The sequence below is a fragment of the Vombatus ursinus genome, unplaced genomic scaffold, assembly GCF_900497805.2.
Source record: "Vombatus ursinus unplaced genomic scaffold, bare-nosed wombat genome assembly UNPS02014789.1, whole genome shotgun sequence".
NCBI lineage: Eukaryota > Metazoa > Chordata > Mammalia > Diprotodontia > Vombatidae > Vombatus > Vombatus ursinus.
Window position 1 is genome coordinate 23,141,569 of NW_020954567.1, and position 23,980 is coordinate 23,165,548.

General features: G+C 39.7%; 1 protein-coding gene across 1 annotated transcript in view; it reads left to right on the plus strand.

The window, feature by feature from the left end:
- Positions 1-23,980, plus strand: part of LAMC2 (laminin subunit gamma 2) — an 82,070-nt gene that overhangs the window by 12,582 nt on the left and 45,508 nt on the right. The gene's annotated exons all lie outside the window — the stretch shown is intronic.

Here is a 23,980-nt window from a genome sequence, read left to right on the forward strand (position 1 = left end):
AACTCCCACTCTACCAAAGACATAAAAGTATTGAGTGGATTCAATGATTTGTCTTGGTCTAAGAGAGATGGCCAAATGATCATCCTTTCATTAATAATATGCTAACATTGTTAATAAAATGATTACCCAGAAACTACATCTTTCAAACTTTTTATGGACATAGTAGTCATCTCATATCGTCTCCTCTATTGGGGTCTGAGCTCCTTGAGGCAGGGGCTGGTTTTGCCTTTCTTTGTATCCCTAGTGCTTAGCAGAGTACTTGGCACTTAGTAGGTACTTAATAAGTGATTATTGTCTGTCTTAACATAAAAAATTTTTTAATTTGATTTTTACTTTTATTTTGACTTTACTGATACCCTATCCACCTACCTACCTGTGGGCCAATGACTCTCATAAAAACAGATTTGTTTCTTTGACTTAGAATAAGGCTTTCAAGGATTTTCCGGATGTTTGAGTTACCTCTGTTCTTTTGAAGGCCTTGGTTACAGATGAGTGAATTTACATGTGTACATGTTGCTTCCTTCATAGAAGGTAAACTCCTTGAATGCAAACAATGAATAGAAGGCTGGGCTTAAAGTCAGGAAGGCCTGATTCAAATCTCACTCATACACTTACTAGCCAAATGACCCAGGACAAGTCACCTCACCTCATTCAGCCTCAGTTTCTTCCCCTGTAAAATGGAGATAATAATAGCAACTACCTTACAAAGGTTGTTATGAGTATGAAATGAGATAAGAGATGTAAAAACCTTAAAGTGCTAGATAAATGATATTATTATTATCAATAAATACTTGATTATTAATTGATTAAAAGCAGCGTGATGCCATTCAGATTTCTCCTGGCTATTATCAGTCTGTCTACTTATTTTTAAAACAAAATTTTCATTCATTTTAAACTTAAATTCAAAACTAAAACAAAAATACAAAAAAAAAACATTTCCATGTACACAGCACAACCTAAAGAGAAGATTCAATATATAACCATGAATTTTCATTTCAGATTGTTCACTTTAAAAAAAACTACATAATAAATACTCCATACTGTTTCCAAAGCTACCTTGCTTTTCTGTGCTTCCTTCTAGATTTCCTTGTGTTCTCTGCTGTGCACCTTTAATTTTTTTCCCTCTCTCTCTCTTGTCCTACAGAAGGCTACAATTAAACACATTATATGTATGTATGTATGTATGTGTGTATACACACACACACACATGTGTTTGTAAAACCGTACTATAAATGCTTCTATTTATCAGTTCTTTCTCTGGAGGTAGATAGCATCTTCCTTCATACCATCCATTTATTATTTCCATTTAATAGTTACCATACATATATCACTTTAAGGTGTGCAAAGCACTTTATATGCCAAACGTGTTTCTATCCCAAACACACAATATATGTGCGTATTTTAAATGACTCTGAGAGAAGAAAACTTGACAGTCTCTCTTGGTATTCAATTTAAGTGATGAAGAATTCTAGTTGCCAGAAAATTCTCTCTTCTGTGTCTTCCATGTGTCCCTGTCTACTTATAAGATCACTGGATTATCTCAGTCCCTCCTGAGCAGTTGCCTGGCCTGTCACAATAGCCCCTTGATTGGTCTACCATCAGTTGCCAAAGTGATTTTCATAAAGCACAGATACCAATTACCATGTCACTCCCTTGTTTGGAAAGCTCCAACTACGTCCAGGACACAGTCAAACTTTTCCATATGGCATTTAGAGACCCTCATAGTCTGGCTGCAGCTTACCTCCCTGGGTCCCTCACTCACTGTCTCTGTGTTACGTCCAAACTGTCCTCTTGCTCTTCCACACAAGCAACACTCCACCACCAGTCTTGCTTCTCTTGGTCAGGCTACCTCCTAAGCCTGGAATACACTCCTTCCTCACCTCTACGTTGAAGAATCCCTAGCATCCTTCAAGGCTCATTTCAAGTGCCACTTTCCTCATGAGGCCTATCTTAATCCCCATATTTATTCCTTCCCACCCCCCAAATTACTTGGTATTTATTTTGTGTGTGTGTGAATGTTGTAAATACTCATAGATGTTCATATTCCCTCACCCCAAAAGAAGGTAAGCTCCTTGAGGACAGGGAATATTTGATTTTTTTCTCTGTATATCCCCAGTGCTTAGCACATAACAGATGCTCAATAAATGCTCACTGAATTAATCAGTAGTTAATAAATAAATCAAATCTCAGTTTCTACAACTACAGTTTAAACAGTGTTTCATCTTGTTCTATCCACACATGTAATATCCCCATAAACATTCAATATGTGTCACAAACAATGGTTGCCAGGGATACCAATCATTTTCAGAAAAATCTTTAAGCAGATAGTTAAGAAAAAGTGCACTTACTGAATTAAGGTTTAACCATCTGTTTTTTGTTGGTAAGTTGTCAGTATTGCAACCATCAAAAAACATTAAGAAGACAGAATCAGAAGACATCAGCACAGAGATGATGGCTAGAGGGAAGAGCAGGATTGAGGAGTGAATTTCAGAGAATAGCCATGGCTAGGGAATGGGAGAAAGAAGAGAAAGTAATAGAGACAGAAATAGAATGGAAGCTTCAATGACAAAGACTTAATAGATGTTTTTTGACTGAATCAATGAAAGCAGTGCTTGAGAAGAGTTGGGATACTATAGTGGTGTGGAAGCCAAAGGGAAGAGAGAGTTTGCAGAGAGAGGGGATGTTCAACAGAGTCCAATTTCAAAGAGAGGTCCAGAAGAATGAATGAAGAAAAGGCTACTGAACTCGGACATAAGGTTTGTAATCAGAGAACTTTAAGAAAGTTTCAGGAGCATGGCAGAGATGGAAGCCTGATGGCAGAGGGCTGAGGAAGAAGCAGAGAGAAACGGAGATAGCAGACGCATCCCTGAGATTTACTAAGCTGGGCTTGGAAACATTTCCAGACATCTCCACAGACTTCAGCATTTATCATAGAGTATAGGCTTCAGAGGTGGAAGGAACCTCAGTAATAATTGTCTTTTCTCTCTAGAGAGTGGTTCATATCCAGAGGTCCATGAACTTTGTTTGGTTTTAAATTTTGATAGCTGCATCTTGATATAATTCATTTCCTTTTCAATCCTATTTATTTTACTTTACTTATTTAAAACATGGTTCTGAGAAGGGATCCATAGGCTTCACCAGCCTTTGCCAAAGGAGTCCATCACACAAACAAGATGGAGAATCCTTGCTCTAGGATCTTATAGTCCCAAATGGGCTACTTTGGAGCAGGCACATTGATAAACAAGGGGAACAGAATCACGGGCACAGAGATTGGCCAAGTGAACCCCTGGCTTGTAGGAGACCCAGAAGACAGTGAGAACCTGAAAATCATGGAGGAAGGAGGGGGGTGGGGTAGAATGGGGTAGGGAGTTGATGGGAAAGTAAACTTAACTCGGGAGTGGTAGAAGAGGCAAAGTAAGAGTCTTGTATTTGAAAGAAGGTGTGACTGATAAATATTCTGAAGGGACATTGAAATAGTGGAACTCCTCCGGAGGATGGTGACTGGGATGGTGAAGGGACTTGAAACCATGTTGCAGAACCAATTGAAGGTGCTGGGATGTTTTACCTTAAAAAAAGATAAGGCTTGGGGGCAGGTTGGGAGGAGGGGTGGCATGTGTGTTTGGACATCAGAACTGTTTTTGTTTATTTGAATGGCTGCCATGGGACAAAGAGATTATTTTTTGTTTGGCGGGACACAGGAGAACAAGGAGGAGGTAGAAGCAGATTTTGGTTCTAAAGTTTCCAGCATTTAAAGAGAGCTAGATAACTTTCCAGGCAGCTGGGTGGATCAATGAATAGAGTTCTGGACCTGGAGTCAGGAAAACCTGAGTTCAAACTCAGTATTGAACACTTACTAACTCTGTGACTGGGCAAGTTACTTTATTCTGTTTGCCCTAGTTTTCTCATCTGTAAAACGGGGATAATCATAGCACCTACCTCCCAGAGTTGTTATGAGTATCAAATGAGGTGCTAATTGTAAAACACTTAGCACAATGCCTGGTACATAGTAAGCACTATGTAAATATTAGCTATCTTCATTTTATTGTGATTATTGTTATAATTATCTGGAAAATGGGGATAATAGTAGTACCTACCTCTCCAGGATTGTCGTGAAGATCAAATAAGATAACATACATAAAGCCCTTTGCAAATCTCAAAATATAATATAAATTTTAGTTATTATTATGGTTACTTCAAGCAATCAAATGTCATGATATATTGATCCATAAGGGGAAAATTTACTGAAAATTAGAACCATTCCAAAATAGAAGGAACTGCCCCCATCCCTGAGTGTTTGTTTGTCAGCACTATTGCAGAGGAGATCCCTACTCAGGTACAGGATGGGTCCAATGACTTCTGAGATTCCTGACAACTCTGATATCCTATAATTTTAAGATACATTGATATACTCTTTACAGATATGCTGATATCAGTATGCAGCCACTTGCTTCAAATTTCAGCGATAGCATTTTTGTCCTCTGTAGCCTTTCCTGATCCCCACCCCACCCCACAAAAGGGAAGACTTGGGTTCTCTTTGCCAAGAGCTGAGGGATAGAGTTGGGCAGGGTAAGATTTTTTTCCTTTCACTGGAAGAAATGCAAGGTCTGAAACAGACTGGAATTCCAAAATTGGATAGCATTTCATCTCTCTGCCTTCCTGTCTTTCATTAGACATGACCTTGTCTAAGTTAGAGATAGGATGAGGTTAGAATGTGAGCTGGCTATGAGTAGATAGGTCCATAGATTTAGTTAAATCCTCCTAACAAGTAAACAGCTCAAGGAGATGTGGAAGAATGTTGTCATTGGGTACAGCTGTGTTTATGGTAAAGTCTGGACAATCAAAGTCAGGTTAGCAGGCAAAGAAGGAAATTTTCCTCCCATTTTAGTTTGTAATGGTTCTTGAACAGTGGAAAAATTTCCTTTGAGATTGGAATTTTTTTGCAGTAACTAGAACTTGACTCCTCTCCTACAGAGTAGCATGGAAATAGGCATGGCTTGGACTCTGGCATTCTCTTTTTGAGTCATGAATGAAGTTTATTAGATCATTTCACCATTACTGTGGGCTGATATAACCTCCAGATAGATGACATAATGAACAGTTGAGCTCCAACCAAAGACAAAAATTTAGGTCATTCCTTTGGGTGTGTGATTCTATGTCTGTCGATGTCCTTGACCCATGTGAGGGTGTTCATATCATAGTTCTGGAAGAAGGTCCAGAAATGGGCAGGCTTTGGATCCAGAGGACCTCCTTATCAGCTGTGTGACCCTGGGAAGGTCATCTAACTTCCTTGGGCTCCCTCTTCTGTAGAGTTAAGGGACTGAACTGGATAACCTCTAAGATTTCTTCTATCTCCAAAGTTTTGATCTTTTTACTGTCCAGCTCTTCACCCTAAACTGGAATAATTATAAAAAGTAGGATCTTCACTCTGCAGATAAGTGGCATTAACCAGGAAGATGGGTACTCTGGATTTGTTCAGTGAGGATGCTGAAAAGTTTTAAACTGAAAAAAAAAAGTTTCAGATTGAAAGTTTTGAAAACTTTCAGCCTTCTTTTGCTAGGCCACAGCTTTGCAAAATTCATTGTAATGATTTTTATTGCAATAACAGCAGCTAACATTTAGATATGTACTTTAAGTTTTACAAAGTGCTTTATATATATTATCTCATTTGCTCCTCACAATCAGCCCCGTTTTTATCCTCATGAGGAAACTGAGGCTGAGAGAGCTTCAGTGACTTGGTTGGGATCACAGAGATAGGGAGTTTCTGAGGCAGAATTCAAACTCTGGACTTCCTTCAAGTCCAGCCCTCTATGAATTATGATACCTAGATGCCTAGGACAGTTTCCTTTACATATAGTTGAAAATTAGATTGAAAGTGGTTAATTTTCTCTATGATTTTTTTTTTTGGTGAGGCAATTAGGGTTGAGTTACTTGCCCAGAGTCACACAGCTAGTGAGTGTTATGTGTCTGGGGCCATATTTGAACTCAGGTCTTCCTGACTCCAGGGCCAGTGCTCTATCTACTGTGCCACCTAGCTGCCCCTTCTCTATGATATTTTAAACAGATGAAGTTATCAAAATCATTAGTTAAACATATGTGGGAATTTTTTTTCCTAACAGTTTCCTATGCTTTACTTCATTTATTCTTGGAACATTCTCTGGGCATAGCCAAGGTAGCTTATATGGCTCCCATTTTACAAACTGAGAAACTGAGGCAGGGAAAAATTTCTGAATTGAACAGGATTATACAAGTCAGTGTCAGGACCAGGACTGGAACTCAGAACTCATGAATCCTCATCTAGGGTTCTTTCTGTCATGTTGTCTCAGTTCAAAACAATGTCATCCAGTAAACATTTATGAGCACTTACTATGTATAAGGCTCATGCAAAACACTCTGTGTGTGTGTGTGCACATGCACAAAGATAAATAAGAAATAGCCCCTGTCCTTAAGGAAACTACAGTCTGGTAAGGGAGATGAATTGTGTACAGATAACAACAATGTAGTATACAATGAGATCAGTGCCATACCTGGCTTCTCACCTTAACACTCAGTTGAAATAGCTCTTGCCAATAATCTTTTAATTGACAAATGGCCTCATCTTTTTTTTAAATATAATTGATTTATTTTCAGTTTTCAACATTCACTTCCATAAGATTTTGAGTTTTAAATTTTTCCACCCTCCCACTCCTCTCCCCCCTGCCCCAGATGGTGTGCAATCTGATATAGGCTTTACTTATACATTGATATTAAGCGTATTTTCCCATTAGTCATGATGTAAAGAACAATTAGAACTAATGGGAGGAACCACGAGAATGAAATAAATGGCCTCATCTTGATTCTCATCCACCTTGATCTCTCAGCATCTTTTGAGCCTGGTGACTGGCCTCTCTTGCTGGATACTTTTCTCTTCTCTGGGTTTTCATGATACTCATCGCTCTATCAGTCAGTTAGTAAATAAATAAGCATTTATTAAATGCTTACTATGTGGTAGGCAGGGTGATAAGCTTTTTCCTCTTAGCTACCTGATATTCCTCTTTCTCTGTCTCCTTTGCTGATTTATCACCTAACTGTGCTGTTGTTCAGTAGTGTATGACTCTTTGTGACCCCATTTGGGGTTTTCTTGGCAAAGATACTAGAGTGGTTTGTCATTTCTTTTTCCAACTCATTTTACAGACTGAAGAACTGAGTCAAACAGGGTTATATGACTTTTCCAGGGTCACATAACTAGTAAGTGTCTGAGGCCAGAGTTGAACCCGGGTCTTCCTGATTCCAGGTCTGGCACTCTATCTGCTTCACCACCTATCTGTCCCCTTGTACTAGAATGCCTACGACGAACCCCTCCCTTATCACCACCTCCTTAAATTCCTGGTTTCCTTTAAGACTTAACCCAAGGGCCACCTCTACTGGAAGCCTTTCCTGATCTCCTCAGCTGCTAGTGCCCTGAGTTCTGGAGATGCAAAATCAAAACAAAACATCCCTTTCCCTCAAGGAGTTTGCATTCTGTTAGGGGGAAATGATAAATATTATACATTTATAAGTAAATACAAAATAAAAAATTTTAAATGACAAATACTGTATATTTATGGGTAAAGACAAAATAAAAAAAAATTTCAAGAGAAAGAATCCAGGTCCAATATGAAGCACAATTTATTAACAATGGAACAGGGATTGCAGAGGACATAGTAGAAGGGTAGAGAAGACTGGTAGGGGGACAACAGAGGGATGGGGCTGACATGGGCATGGGGATGCCAGAAATGGTGTCTTCAGCCTAGGCAGCCTTGAATCACAGGGTCTCTGAGTGGAGATGTAGGATAGATTATCAAGCTATTCACAGTTGCAAAGGTAAAATTAATTTGCGAACACTCCCAGAGAAAGAGGTGGAAAGAAAAGTACTTTATGTAAGAGCAGATATAGTTCCAGTTCTTGGTCTCATTCCTCTGCCTGGCATTCCAAAGAGACTCAGAAGCCTTGGGGCTACGTTGGTTATAGGAAGATTGAGGCGAAGTTGAGAAGGTCAGTATGGTCCGAGGTCTCACTGCAATGCTGAGTAGATTATCTCAACAGGGTCTTTGTTCCTGGACTGTGGCTGTTATTGAGTGGGAGGTGTGGCAGGGAAGATGTCCAGTCTCTGGGCCTGATGACCAGCCACAGGACAACTCCTCCATGCCTAACTAGTTCCTTTCCCTCCTTCCTGTCCTTTGTTGTTCAAACCTACTGTCTTATTTGCTGTTCTGCACAAAAGACACTCTCCCATTTCCATGTCTTTGCATAGTTTTTTTGGGGAAAAAAAATCACCTGGAAGTCAACCTTTCTGGTAATGAACTTTTCTGAATTTAGCTGGGGCAGTCTCTCCACCAGGTTTGCACTCAAAGCTTTGTCAACTTGATAGGCTTTGTTAGGGATTTTGCTCTGCTAGTACTGCCTTTGAGGACCTCAAATCATATTCCATTCCCATTAATGTAGGACTTTAGTGGAGGGTGAGTTCTTAGAGGAAGTACAAGGTGCTCTGCTAGTACAAATGAGGCAGCGATTCCTTCAGAGTAGGGGGAATAGAGGTGGCTTTCTGGAGATGACATTAGAACTAGGTCACTTAGGATGCTTAGGTTTTGACTGTCAGAAACTGGTGAGAGAGGGGAAACTGGGCTGGCTATTTGTGGTAGAAGGATAGCATGAGCAGAGAAACAGATAAGAAAATCTGGAGTGAGTTTGGGAAATGGCAAATAAACCAGTTGGCTGGAATATAGAATGTAAGCTCCTTGAGGGCAGGGGTTATTTCATTTTGTCTTAGTATCCCCAACACCTAGCATAGTGCCTGGCACATGGTAGGAGCTTAATGTATGCTTATTGACTAGTTGCTTGAGTAGAGCATCTCTGACAGATGGCATAAACATCTTTAGGAGGAAAGGTTGTTGAGTGGTGGAATAGTGATCTAGAAATTCTGGAGCAAGAATTCTGGCAACCTCTGCTTTGAGTCAGAGCCAGGAGGAGAATCCCACGATAATAACATCTCTGCTTATTCCTAGTGTTTATGTAAAATTGTATTTTAATCCAATTTCAAGTTTTCACAAGATGTTGATCCAGCTAAAGAAAATTGACTTTGTCTAAAGCTAGGGCATCAAAGCCCCAGTTATTCAGATACTTTAGTAGAATTAACATAGTGACCTTCTAAAGAACTGCTCCCCCCACCAAAAGAGTGCTTTTAAAGAGCTCAAAACATAAAGGGTTAATGTCAAGCATGAAACCTGCTTGGTGATGGAGGTTGTTGACCAGAGAATGACCACAAATAATCACGTCTCCTCCCTTGTTTGCTCATGTTTGTGGGGAACCTTAAAATAGACCAAGTGACTCAGTCCAGAATGAGCAATTGAGGGACCGGTGATATATGTTTCCAGATCAGTGCATTGTCCTCAAGAGGTATAGAGTCCAGTAGGAAGGCTGACATTCATTTCAACAAACATTTATTAAGGACTTACTATATGTAAAGAAGGCACTGTGCTAGGCTTAGCAGAGACAATGACAAAAATGAAATTGTTCCTGTCCTCAAGGATATTATATTCTACTGATGGGATGCACAGTTAAGCAAATACACAACAATTTAATCTAACATGAATTAATTAATTTAACACTAGAAGGACCAAGCATGTCAATTAACACAAAAATTTGTTGGTCCTTCAAGGTGATCTTAAATTCTGGTCTTTCTATTAAGGAGCAAAGCTTGGATTTTCATCCAGGACTTCTAATTCTAAAACTAGCCCTCTTTACTCTAGATTTCTTTGGTAAAACGGGGCCAGATCATAGAGGGCCTTGTATGCCATGCTTAGGAGTTAATTTTGTTCTTTTGACATGATCAGAGTTGTGTTTTATGTGTCCTAGTATCTTTCAGGCTCTGGCTAGTTTCATAGCTGCTGTACCAGCTTCAGTGCTCGTGAGGTAAGCTTTACACATACTTGCTATTGTTTCAAGTCACTCTCATTTCTGCTTCTGGGCCAGAAGGGTCTCAGCAATTGAAGATCCCACTTCAGGGTCAATTAGACCTGTCCTGGTAGTGGCAAGTGGTAACAGCTTAAACATTTCCACCTTCATTTGAGTGAAGTTAACTTGCTCAACGAAAGAGATGGAATATTCAAACATGGAGCTGTTCTTTGATCAGAAGCAGAAATGGGAGGGATACATCGTAGCAGGAGCAGGCCTGTGTAACTAAGGTGTATTCCTCTTGTTTATTCCCATTTCCTGGTCAGAGATATTAAGTTCAAATACCATTTTTAAAAAGTCCTGATTGTATCTATTTATAACATAGCTCAATGGTAGCTTCCTAGTGCATTGCCTGTAGGCAATACTCTAAGGAAGCATCTGCCTAGTTTATTTTTCAAGAAGATGATAAGTGTCTGAGATCAAATTTGAACTCAGGCTCAGCACTCTATCCACTGTGCCACCTAGCTGTCCTAGGAAGAAGTTTACACGGAAAAATTTAGGTGTTATAAAAAAAATTTTCTTAATTAATAAACATTAATTTTTTTATTGGAATAAAAGAGAGTCAGAATTCCATGCCATTTGGAAATGACAAGTGATATAGAGATTAAGAGGAGAGATGCTGTTAATGAAGAGGGTAAAGAGGAGAGAGACTTGATATTTACTTTATCTTCATTTTAGTTTTTAAGTTTCAACTCCCTTGTTAAATGTTTATTATACCGTAAGTGAAAATATCTACAGGCATTCGAATGAACTTACCAGGTTACCCTCTACTCAATAAACTCCAGCGGCTCTCAGTTTTGTCTGGGAGCAAATCTAAAATCTTCTGCTTGGCTTCTAAAGCTCTTCCTAACCTGCCCTTCCTTTCCCCACCTCTCTGGTCTTTTCACACTTTACATCCTGCTGCGTACCCTGTGATCCAGTGACACCGGCTTGTTTGCTGTTTCTCACGCACGACACTTCATGGTCCAACTCTGCATTTTCTCTGGCCATCCCCCATGCCTGGAATGCTCTCTCTCCTCATCTCCACCTCCTGGCTTCCTTCACGTCTCAGCTAAACTTCCACCTTTTGCAAGAAGCCTTTCCCAGTCTTCCTTAATCTCAGTGCCTTCCCTTTGAACAAATCTCCAGTTTTTCCTCCGTCTATCTTGTTTGTGCATAGTTGCTTGCATGTTGTCTTCTCTCAGACTGTGAATTCCTTGAGAGCAGGGGTTGGTTCTTGCTTAGCATAGAATTTAGCATAAGGCCTGGCACATTTGTTGAGCTGTTTTAGCCTAATCCGTCTTCGTGACCCCATTTTGGGTTTTCTTGGCAAAGATACCAGAGTAGTTTGCCATTTTCTTCTCTAACTCATTTTACAGATGAGAAAATTGAGGGGGGCAGCTAGGTGGCGCAGTGGATAGAGCACTGGCCCTGAAGTCAGGAGGACCTGAGTTCAAATCCGGCCTCAGACCAAACACTTGACACTTACTAGCTGTGTGACCCTGGGCAAGTCACTTAACCCTAATTGCCTAAAAAAAAAAAAATTAAAAAAAAGAAAATTGAGGCAAAGTGACTTGTCTAGGGTTATGTAGCTAGTAAGTGTCTGAGGCTAGATTTGAACTCAGGAAGATGAGTCTTTGAGACTCTAGGCCAAGCACTCTATCCATTGTACCACCTAGCTGCCCTGCCTGGCACATAGAGGTGCTTATTGCTTGTTGACTACTTGTTGCCTTGACTTGAGATATCCCTTTGTAGGTTCGAAGAACTAGCAGTTGAGCTGAGTACAGCCACCAAGATGTGTCCCAGTCCTCTGCAGCAGCTTTAAAGACTTTGAGCCCTTCACAAAAGTGGCAGTCCCTGACTTGTAAGGCTAAAAGCAAAAGCCCTTACTTACTGGTGCATTTTAATTCACATTTAATTTGTTAATTAAAGGAAAGTGTAAGATCTAACTGCAGACACTTGGAGGTATGGGAGTGGGATTAGAAAGGAGGCCCAGAAGGGAAGTGGTGTTTAAGGCTAAGTATTCCTCTGGCTCTCAATCATTGGAGAAAAGGGGATACAACAGGTTCTTTGCTTGCTGTAGGAGAGATCACTAGGCCTCAGGTGCGATGGTCTTTAGTTCACAGCAGAAGGAGGAAGGAGGTTGACAATCCTGTGACAGGCTGCCCTACAGGACTTGGCACACTTGGTTATGGCGAGATCTCCTCATTCTTTATTTGGTATTTTGTGGATACTTGGGTTGTGCCCTCTACATATCAAGGCTGCTCATTGATGCAGGTGATGACCAGAGGTTTCAGAGAGATCACTGCTTCATAGATTTAGAGTTGGAAAGAACCTTAGAAGCTGTCAAATGCAACCCTCACTTTTACAGATGTAGAAACTGAGTCCGGGACAGGTTAAGTGACTTCGAACTTAGGTCGTTGTGACTCTAAGCCTAGGTCTCTATCTATTTTCCTACCTAGCTCTCTTGCTCAGGTGTACCTGATTGGTTTGCCTTCTCTGGGTGGGTCATGGGCAGGGAGGTGTCAGGAACTGGCTGGAGAGGCCTGATTGAATAAAGCATGGGCTATGAATTTCCATTGTGGGAGAGTACAGATATAGGAGACACCAGTAAAGGGTCAGGGTAAGGATTCCAGGGAGGAGAAAGGAAGCATGTCTAGAGTAGAGCCATCCTATTTCCCATAATCCTTATAAATCTCACACCACACACACCTTCCCCAACACAGTTTTTTTTTCCTCCCAACCATCACAACCTGCATATTTGCAAATTTTTTGGTGGTAGTAAAAACTCAATTCATTATTCATGATCTGTCTACTTTCAAAGTGAAAACCATCACCATCCTTGAACAGAAATATATGGTACTAAAGAGTTAGAAAATGCTTAAAGAGAAAGATTTGTTTAGTTGGTAAAATGTCAAACATGATTAGGGAAGAGGTGAATTGGTTATTACAAGTTTTTTTAAAAAATACATTTGTGAAAATGTTCTGATAATTTGATTTTTTTATAAATTTTCTTCTTGAAACTTAAAAACTAAAATGAAGATAAAGTAAATATTAAGTCTCTCTCCTCTTTATGCTCTTCATTAACAGCATCTCTCCTTTTAATCTCTATATCACTTGTCATTCCAAATGGCATGGAATTCTGACTCTCTTTTATTCCAATAAAAAAATTAATGTTTATTAATTTAAAAAAATTTTTTATAACACCTAAATTTTTCCCTGTAAACTTCTTCCTAGGGCAGCTAGGTGGTACAGTGGATAGAGTGCTGAGCCTGAGTTCAAATCTGATCTCAGACACTTATCAGCCCTGTATCCCTGGGCATGTCACTCAACCCTGTGGTCTCAGTTTCCTCATCTGTAAAATGAGCTCGAGAAAGAAATGGAAAACCACTCTAGTGTCTTTGCCAGGAAAACCCCAAGTGGGGCCATGAAGAGTCGGACCTGACTGAACAACAAAAACTCCAAGAAAGCCATTGAATTCCAATTGCTTTTCAAATGGTACATGACACTAATTGCTCTAAGCCATTTATAACTTTCACTCCTTGTATATCTATTCCTTGAATGCTTAGTCAGATGTCTTGTTTACTTAGCTACTCATTTTCCCTCATTGTGTAGAAATTCCATGGGAAACAGAAATCTGTTTCTGTAGTCAGAAGAGTCAGATTGCAGGGGTGTGCACATGTGTGTGTGTGTGTGTGTGTGTTTGTGTGTACAGTTATACATTCAGTCAGTCAACAAATATTTATTAAGTACCTACTGTGGTCCCAAGTTAAATGCCATGGATACAAAGAAAGCCCCAAACCAGTCCTGGATAGACTGTAAGCTCCTTGAGGGCAGAAATAGTCTTTCATCTCTTTTTCTAAACCCAGCACTTAGCACATTGCCATTGTCTGTTGTTGTTGATGACCATGATGATGATATTGGAGTGGTCTGCCATTTCCTTCTCCAACTCATTTTACAGATGAGGAACTGAGGCAAACAGGGTTAAGTGACTTGCCCAGGGTTACACAGCTAGTAAGTGTCTGAGGCCAGATTCGAACTTAGGAAGATGAGTCTTCCTGATTTAAGGCCTGGCACACTATCCACTGGACCACCTAGCTGCTGGGGTAAGTGCTTGATAAATGTTTATTAATTAATTGCTATCAAGGAGTTAAGTCTAATAGGAAAGACAACACGCAAACGACTATGTACAAATAAGCTATATACAGGATATACTTCCTGTATGTATGTGTACATATATATATACATATATATATATACATATATGTGTGTATGTATGTGTGTGTGTGTATACATATATATACATATATATCCCTTCTCCCACCCCAATTTCCTGTATATATAACCAACTGATGGGAGAAGGGAGAGGAGATGACTATAATAGTGGGGATGAATTCCACTCCCCCAGGGCAGGAACCACCCCTGACTGTAGCCACAATGAAGTATTAGAACTTGATTGGAAACAGCTTACTAAGAACTGGAGGCTCTCTTTCAAAAGCAACAAGATTAAAAATAAAGTACTCTATTTTGTCCTCTTTCAATGACTGCAATCAGCTTAGAAAACGATATTTCCCATTTTCTGCCATTCAAAATTACCCCTGAGATTACACAGTTAAACTCAGTTGGTTTCTTTGATTAGTAAAATAGAATTCTTGCTCTGGAATTTGCCTGATAATCTGATAGTCCAAAGCAGGTTCACCCATCCATAATTCTGACTCTGAATGAGACACCAAAGTGAAAATTTATTTTTTATAAAGCTGATCAAGTTGATTAAACAGATCATCAGTACAGAGTTGGAAGGGACCTCTGAGGCCATCAAGTTCCGTACTTTCATTTTACAGCTAAGACAGCTGAGGCCTGGGGACGTTCACTGTTCAAGGTCACTTAGATGAGAAGTGTTAGGCAAGAGTCTTCTCACTCCAGAATTAGTATAGTTTTTACTGTACTGTGCAAAAGAAAGGCAAGACACACTAGCTTACACCTCTGATCTTAAAATTAAAGGTCAGGTTAAATTAGAGAGCTTTCAACCTCTGTTTTTCAGATCATTAAGGTAACTGAAAAAGTCGCTTAATCGAAGAGAGGAGAAAATTCCCTTCCAAAAGGATTTAGCACTGGAAAATTCCAGCTAGTTAAATATTCCAAGTAGATAAATATCTCTAATCATTAGGGCAACTCCTTCTGGACAAATTGCTCTTCTACCTCATTGTACCATCTGTTGTGCCTCTCTTTCCTTCTGATGCCTAAAGGAGTCAGAGGAAGTAAGGAAGCAAGAGAAAACTGAAAGGGATAAGGGCCAGGAAGACTGGCAAAAGTATCTCGGTGCCATGAGATGACTGCAACCATGATTTTGTGAGACGTGAAATTGAAGAGAAGAGAGGCAGCTTCTGCATCTGAGAGAGGGGTGGGAGGATCAAGGATTGTTTCAGGGAGGTTAGGCAGCCCATCACCCTTCTAAATAAGGAGAAATGTGTTTTTTCCCTTCAAATGATTTCATACTTCGATTCATCTTTCAGGAAGATTACAGGCAAACCACAACATGACGTGGCTGCTTCTCTTATATTAACTTAAGAAAGTGCTAGTGTACTAAGCAAGCGTTCCATGTAATCTTTAGCCGGCACACACACGTTGTCAGGTTCAAACATGACATTTGAATTCCAAGCATCTGAGATAGTCCCGCAAACTGGCCAAGTACCCTACCTGCCAAGCCTGCCAGATAAATACAAACTTATCTCACAGCCTCCCTTCCCCCAGCAGAACATGGTGTCCCAGCTCCAGCCTCACATATGGATGCGCCCTCACTCCTCTCTCTGCAATGTTGATTACACTTGCTGGAAGCATCTGCCTAATGTCTTAGTCCCCTTAGACTTCTCTGTTGGAAAATGTCAATTTCCTTCTCATCACGCCTCCCACCCCAATTCTAACACAAGCCTGTGTGGAAAGAGAACTCTCCCATTGAATGCTCTCCGTGCAGAGACAATGAAAACTTTGTGCGTTGGGCTAGGGAGCTTTCAAGGGGAGGGGGAGGCCCTAAACTTCCAGGTGATTCCTGTATGTACAGGTGCTTGCTGTGTTCTTCCCAGAGTCAGTTTTGTATCAGCCAAGTTTCCACTCTTAAACCAAAACTTCCCTTGACATGGGAAGACAATGCACATGGAAAAAATGCTCCATTTCTGATTCATTGGCCTGTCCCACTTTTATTCTCTTAAGTCAACACCCGAGAAATATATACAAAATAGAATTTAGGCATATTACCTCTATTCATCTAATTTTTTTCTACTCGACACACATCATTTTTCTATGCTTGTTGGCATTATGCAGAATGGGATATTCCACATTACTATGTTATATCAATTAATAAGCATTTGTTAAGCATCTATTTATACTAGTGGTACAAAGACAAAAGTGAAATAGTCAATGACTTCAAGGAGCTCATATTCTATAAGAAAAAACCCACATGTGTACATCTAAGTATATTAAAAATATGTACAATGTAATTTCTGGAGGGAAGTACCTGTAAGTTGGGGGGAGGGGGGAGTAGAGCAGGCATAAAGGAGACTAGGAAAGGAATCATGAATTTTTGTAGACAATAATAATAGTAAGTGCTCTGGGGATTGAGGGTTGCATTAAAACAGGTCAGATTGTATCAAACCTGACCTGGGACATCATTAAGTCAAGGAAATCATTCTACTTCCTGATTGGTTCACTATCCCACTTTCCATAGTACCTGTTCCAAACCTCATCTATCCCCAAGCCTACCATGAATATTCCCTTGATCCCACCCTCTCTACTAAGGACCTTACCTCTATTACACAAAAAAGTAGAAGCTTTTCAATGCGAGGTCCCTCTTCTCCCCTCTCCATCATCACTGATATCTTTCCCTACTATATAATCCTTTATGTGATCTAATCTCATCTATGCTTTCTCTTTGCCAAGGTCAACACCTTTACATGTACCCTTGATCCCCTCCCCTCCTGTTTTTTCAAGCAGATTGTCCCCACTATTATCCCCACTCTCTCTCTGTTATCTTCAATATCTTCTTAGCTACTGGTTCCTTCTCTGCTGCCTACAAATATGCCCATGTCACCCCCATCCTTAAAAAATACCCTTACTCAATCGTGGGGGTTTTTAAGCACCAGTTATCTTCTATCTCTCCTCTCAGTTTTTTTTTTTTAATTTTGAGAAAGATGGCTACACTCAATGCCCTACTTCCTCTTCTTTTATTCTATTCTAAACCATCTACAATCTGGCTCCTGAATTCATCCCTCAACTTAAACTACTCTCTCCAAAGTTAAGAGTAATCTCTTAATTGATAAAACTAATATTGCGTCTCCCTATCCTCATCCTTCTTGTCTTTTAAGCCTCATTTGATGCTGTTGATCGCTTTCTCCTTCTGGATGTTTTGTCCTCACTAAGTTTTTATGACACTGCTCTCTCCTGGGTCTCCTCCTACAGATCTGACCTCTACTTCTTTACCTATGTCACATCCACTAACTACTGGGTGTCCCCCAAGTCTCTGTCCCAGGCCATCTTCTTGTTCCCTTCTATATATCTCACTTGGTGATTTTTTCAATTCCCATAGGTTCAATTATTGTATGTATACAGAAGATTTGCAGATCTACATATGCAGTCTTAATCTCTGTTCTGAACTTTGGTCCTGAAATACCATAATGCTTTTGGCCATGTTGAACTGAATGTCCCATAACCATCTTGAACTCAACATTGTCAAAACAGAATTGATTATCTTTACTCTCAAATTCTCTCTTACTATTGATTCTAGTCACCCAGGCTTGAAACCTCAGCTATCATCCTTGACTCCTTATTCTGACTCACCCCATGTATCTAATCCATTGCCAAATCTGGTCATTTCTACATTCAAAACATTTATCATATAGATCTCTTTCTCTCTATTCACTGAAGAGACTGGAGCTCAAGGGAGGACCCAGTTGAGATTGGATAGCATAAATTTATGGTATACCCAGCCAGCAAAACTTTATAATTTCCTATAATTTTATTAAGCAGCATCTGGGTAGGAATGAAGGAGGCAAGTAGAAGATGTAATCCGGGGCTGGGGTTTAGCAAAGTGTGATAAGTGATGGGAAAAGGGATCAAGAGATTCAAGAGTAGAGGAAAGTGGGTAGTTATACTGGTTTTTTATTGTACTAGGCTAGGGTGATAAGGACTCAGAATAAGATGGAAATAATAGGAAATGCTAAGGAAGAATGAACCTGAGGGACAGTTGAAGAAAGAAATGAGAATATTTAGCAACAAAATAGATCATAAAGTATTGATACCCTGGTATGAAAAGGAGAGATTGAGATCAAAGCTATGAAATTTGGAAATGGGACAATGGTGGCACAACTTTTGAGCTTTTCTTTTTTGTGTGTCTACCAAAATAACAATATTTGCTCTATCAGAGCTCAACTGACCTAAGCTCTTCTGAGAATGGAAACTTACTAGACATTTCTCTTACTTGTAAGATCCAATGAAACAATTTTTATGTAATGCATACTATGAGCAGGCCACTGCTATATTTTGAGGATACAAAGACAAAAAGGAAAATAAAGGCCCTCCCCTCAAGCAGCTTCTACTCTACAGGCTTCCTTGAAGTCCCAGCTAAACTCTCACCTTCCATGAGAAGACTTTGGTGATCCCTCTCAATATTAGCACCTTCCCTCTGCTGATTGTCTCCGATTTATCCTGTCTTTACTTTGCTTATACATAGTTGTTTTCCTGGGGTCTCCCCATTAGACTCTGTCTTTTCTTTGTATTCCTAGCACTTTGCACTCAGCTAAGTGTCTTGCACACAGTCAGCACTTAATAAATGCTTATTGTCTTGCTGACTACTGGGGGAATACAACATGTATATAGACAAATAAATATAAAAAATATAGAAAGTCATTTCAAGAGGCGGAGAGGACTAATTGGGTGTGAGATAGTTTAGGAAGGGCTTATGCAGGTGATGGCTTCCTTGTGAAGGAAACAAGGTCTTCTAAGAGGTGGAGGTGAGAAAGGGGGGCATTTTCAAACCCCAGAGGACAGTCTGTGTGAATGCACCGGGATAGATGATGTAAAATGAGCCAGTTTGAATGAAATAGAGAGAATGTGACGGGGACTAATATAATAGATGACTCAAAAGATAGCTGAGAACTGTATTGTGGAAAATTTCAAATGCCTGGCTGAGGCTTTTGAATTTATTAGTAGATTCAACAGGAAAGAAGGAATCAAGCATTTGTTAAATGACTAGTCTGTGCCAGATACTTTATAAATATTATCTCATTTGATTTGCACAAGTATCCCTGCAAGGTAGGTGCTATTATTATCTTTATTTTATAGATGAGGAAACTGAAACAGAGGTTAAGTGACTTGCCCAGGGTCACACAGTTAGTAAGTATCTGAGCTGGAGTTTGAACTCTCTTCTACTCTAGACCCAGTGACACCTGGCTGCATCAGTAGGGAGCCACTAACCATTTTTAAGCAGGGGCTATCGTGATGAGACCATATTTTACGAATATTGGTTTGGCAGCCTTGTGGAGGATAGATTGGAGAGAGGACAGACTGAAAGCAGGGGGACCAATTAGGAGGTTGTTGAAATATTCCAGGGGAGAGGTAATGAGGGCTTAGGAATGGGAAATGGAATGGAAATGAAATGGAGACAAAAGATTTTGAGTTAGAATGTGTAAGACTGCAATTGATTGGAAGAGAAATTGGGAGAAGAAATGGAAGCAGTATCAGATTTTATATTCTTAGGCTCAAACATCACTGCAGATGGTGCCTGCTCCTTAGAAGGAAAGCTATGGCAAATCTGGACCGCATACTAAAAAGCAGAGACATCACCTTTCTGGCAAAGGTCGGCATCGACAAAGCTATGGTTTTTCCAGTAGCAATATATGGCTGGGAGAATTGGACTATAAGGCCACAGAATCAACATGTTCCAATTGTGCTGCTGGAGAAGACTTTTAATAGTCCCTTGGACAACAAGGAGGTCAAATCAGTCAGTAGTTAATGAAATTCATTCAGGCTATTCATTGGAAGGTCAAATACTGAAGTTGAAGCTTAAATACTTTGGCCACATAATGAGAAGATGGGGCCCATTGGGAAAGACCCTGATGCTGGAAAAGACTGGAGGCAAAAGGAGAAGGACAGGATGAGATGAGAGGATGAGATGGATAGATAGTGTCATGGAAACAATGAACATGAGCTTGGACAGACATTGGGAGATAGTGGAAGACAGAGGGGCCTGGAGTGTTATGGTCCACGGGGTTTCGAAGCATCAGACAGGACTGAACAACTGAATGGCACCAACAACAATTGATTGGGATGAGGAGTGAGTGGCAGGGAATAGTAATAACAATAATAAATAAATGAATAAAAAACTTATGTAGTGTTTTAAGGTTTACAAAGCACTTTAACTCTAAGTTGAAAACTCTATCCATATACCACCTATTTCTCAGCAGAAAGAGTCAAGAATGACTTCAAGGTTATGGACTTGGAGATTAGGATGTTTGTGCCCTGAAAAGAATCAGGGAAGTTTGAAGGAAGGACAAGTTTGACTTTGTGCTTCTCTTCTTTTGCTGAATTCCGGAGACTAGATTTTCAAAATGAAATAGGGAGGCCAGTGGCATTACTAATAAGAAGGAATATTTTTATATAAGTGAAAAAAAAACCAGAATGAATCCAAAAAGTATGAAGTTATTTTACCTTTGTCTGAAGTTATTCCATATGAAGTTATATTATCCCAATTCGAAAATATTATGTGCTTGTAAGTGGTGAACACTAGAAAAAGGATCCATTTGGACCCAATTTATGATATTAATGCCATTGTGTTAGATGTTTTGAAAATGACTAACTCTAGGAAGTTGGTCTTTCAGGTAGGACATTTGGAATGAAACTCTGACAAGCTGAGATGAATCGACTGGAGGCATCAGTAGATGCCTCCATTCTAGTCTCTGGGCCCCAAAGAAGCTCTAGCAATCATTTTCTGCCTGCCTTCATCACTCTGTGGGATGGAGTGGGGATTACAACATTCTGCTTCCTGTCTTAACCTGTTCAATTGAGTGTTTTAGTGAGGGGTGGGAGTGCTTGTGGAGAGATCCCTCAGGGATTCTGCACACCTCGCTTCATTGTTTGGAAAAAAAAAATTCCTAGCTACTTTGATCTGGGCCTAGGTATCACTGTGTGGGGTAATGGGAGGGTCTGTGTGTGGCTTGTCTTTTCTAAGAAATACCTTGTGGGTCAGGGGCTGGGCATTATTATTGTTATTATAATAATAAATACCTATATGCCAGAGGAGGTGAATAAAGCATAGATTAGATATGATTCCCACCTACATCTAGACTAAAAACATTGAATTTGTAGCAAGGTATGAATATACGGTAACCGGAATTCAGATACAGACATATAGGTCTTGGGATAAATCCAGTTAACTCTTGTGCCATTGACAGAGGTATGGACCTACTCTATTAGGGGTAAGAATGAGGTTGTAATGATACCTGTCAAAGTGATTTTCCTAAAGCATTATGTCTGACCATGGAAAAATACCTCCTCCCATCCAGTTATTTATATTTTAGAACTATTTTTGAGGTCCTATTGGTACAAAATTCCTATGTGCAGAATTCCATAAGTGTTTCAGGAACGGTGACAAAAAACGCATGTGTGTGTGTGTGTGTAATAAAGAGAAATATCAGTCCAATTAAACACTTGTCAAGTGCCTACAATATTATTAAGATTACAAAGACGAAAAATAATTTAGTTCTTTCAATCAATAAGCTTATAATATTCTAGTAGGATATAATAGAGACCTATGATTTCATCAGTATATAAGGAATTCCCAGATTAGGAAAATACCGGTGCAGATCAACACCTTCTCTGTAGCTGTCATCTTAGAGAATTGTCCTAGAGCACCGAGAAGTTAAATGACTTGCTCAAGGTCACACAGCCAATACACATAATGCAGGACTTGAATCCAGGTCTTCCTGGATTTGAAGCCAGCTCTCTATCCACTCCATAAGGCTGCCTCTTGTAGTATATAACTGTCAACCTGAAATAAAGAGAAATACCAAAGTAACAACTAGAAGAATATTTAATAGAGGCAAGAGAATTACGATTCAAGACACCAAAGGACTGGAGTGTCCAGGAGGAGAAGAAGGGGAAGAGTTTACATACGCTTCAACAGGGAGGGAATCTCATGGAAGGCACAGCCTCTTGAAACTATTACATAAGTTGTTTTGTAAACTAGCCAGAAGTCCATACGGAAGGCTGGAGAAGCTCGGGAAGTGATGACGTCTGGTCAGAACAGCAGGCTCCAGGTACAGCAATGAGGAGTTTTCAAAGAAACTACAAGACCAGCTCCAACTGGTTCAAACCTGCTCTGACCGCGGGGTCAGGGTCAGCTAGCCCCTCTGACAGCTGCATTCGATGTAACACAGGCACAAATAATAAATAGAATTCATGGTACAGTGTTCTACATGCAAAGAAGAGATTCAGACAACAAACCTTAAGACAATTTGAGTGGGGAGGAAACACTTTCAGTTGAGGGGATCAGAGCAAGTTTTGTGAAGGTGGAGGCACCTAAGGATGAGTCTAGAAGGAAAATAAGGATTTCAGAAGTGAAAGGAGGTGAGAAAGGAGTACATTCTAGACCTTGGATGGAAGCCCAAGAGAGCAGGACGAGAATGGGGACCGTAGAGTCCATGAACAGAAGTGATTAAACAAAGCTGGAAAGGTATTGGAGAGGCACAGACATGGAGCTGGAAGGGACCTTAGAGATTGCCTGGCCCAACTCTCTCATTTTACACCTAAGGAAACTGAGACCCAGGGAGATTAAGTGAATTTGGGTAGTAAGTAGCTGAGACAAAATTTAAACTAATGTCCTCTGGTTAGAGGTCAGCTCTCTTGAGAACCTTCTATAGGACACCATTCCTTGTCCACCTTAAATCCTAATTATCTCCAATTTATCCTGTATGTAGCCTGTTCGTGTATTGTTGTTTACATGTTGTCTTCCTCATTAGATTTCAAGCTCCTTGAGAGCAGGGAGCAGTGTATCCTCCTCACTTAGCAAGTGCCTGGCATACAGTAGGCACTTAATAAATGTTTGTTGACTGAATGATTGCAAAGGTTTTGGCTAATTTCTCATAACTTATTAGACTAAGGTAAGCTCTAAGTGGATATATGACATATATAAAAGGTGACACTGTAAACATCAGAGGAGCAAGGAATAAATTATCTTTTTCATCTTTGCATAAAGAAGAATTCATGACCAAGCAAGACTGGGAGCATCACAAAAGATAAGATGTACAATTTTGATTGCCTAAATTAAAAAAAAAGTTTTTGCACAAACAAAAGCAATGCAGCTAAGATTAGAAAGGTAACAGACAAATGAAAAAAAAAACACTTCAGCAAGTTTCTCTCATAAGGGTCCCGTTTCCAAGATATAAAAGGAATACAATCAAATTTTTAACAAGAGCCATTTTCCAGCTAACAAATGGTCAAAGAATACGACTAGGCGGTTTTTCCAAAGAAGAGAGTCAAACTATTAATAACCATATTAAAAAAAATGCCGTGAGTCACTCATAATTAGAGAAATGTAAATTAAAGTAATTCTGAAGTTTGATATTACATCTTTCAGATTGGATGAGTTGACATAGAAGGAAAATGACAAATATTGGAGGGACTGGGGGAAATGGCATATTAATGAACTTTTAGAGTAGCTGTGAATTTGTTTGGCACTATTTTAGAATGCCATTTGGAACTATTTCCCAGAAGTTACTAAAATGTTGCATACCCTTTGACCCAATAACACCATACTGGGCATATAGGGAAATAAGCATTTATATAACACCTACTATGTGCCAAACACTGTGCTAATATTATTACAAATGTTATCTCATTTTTTATCCTCACAACAGTTCTGAGAGGTAGATATTATTTTGCCTATTTTACAGTTGAGGCAGACAGAAGCTAAGTGACTTGGTCAGGGTCACACAGCTAGTAAGTGTCTGAGGCTGGATTTGAACTCAAGTCTATCTAACTCTCT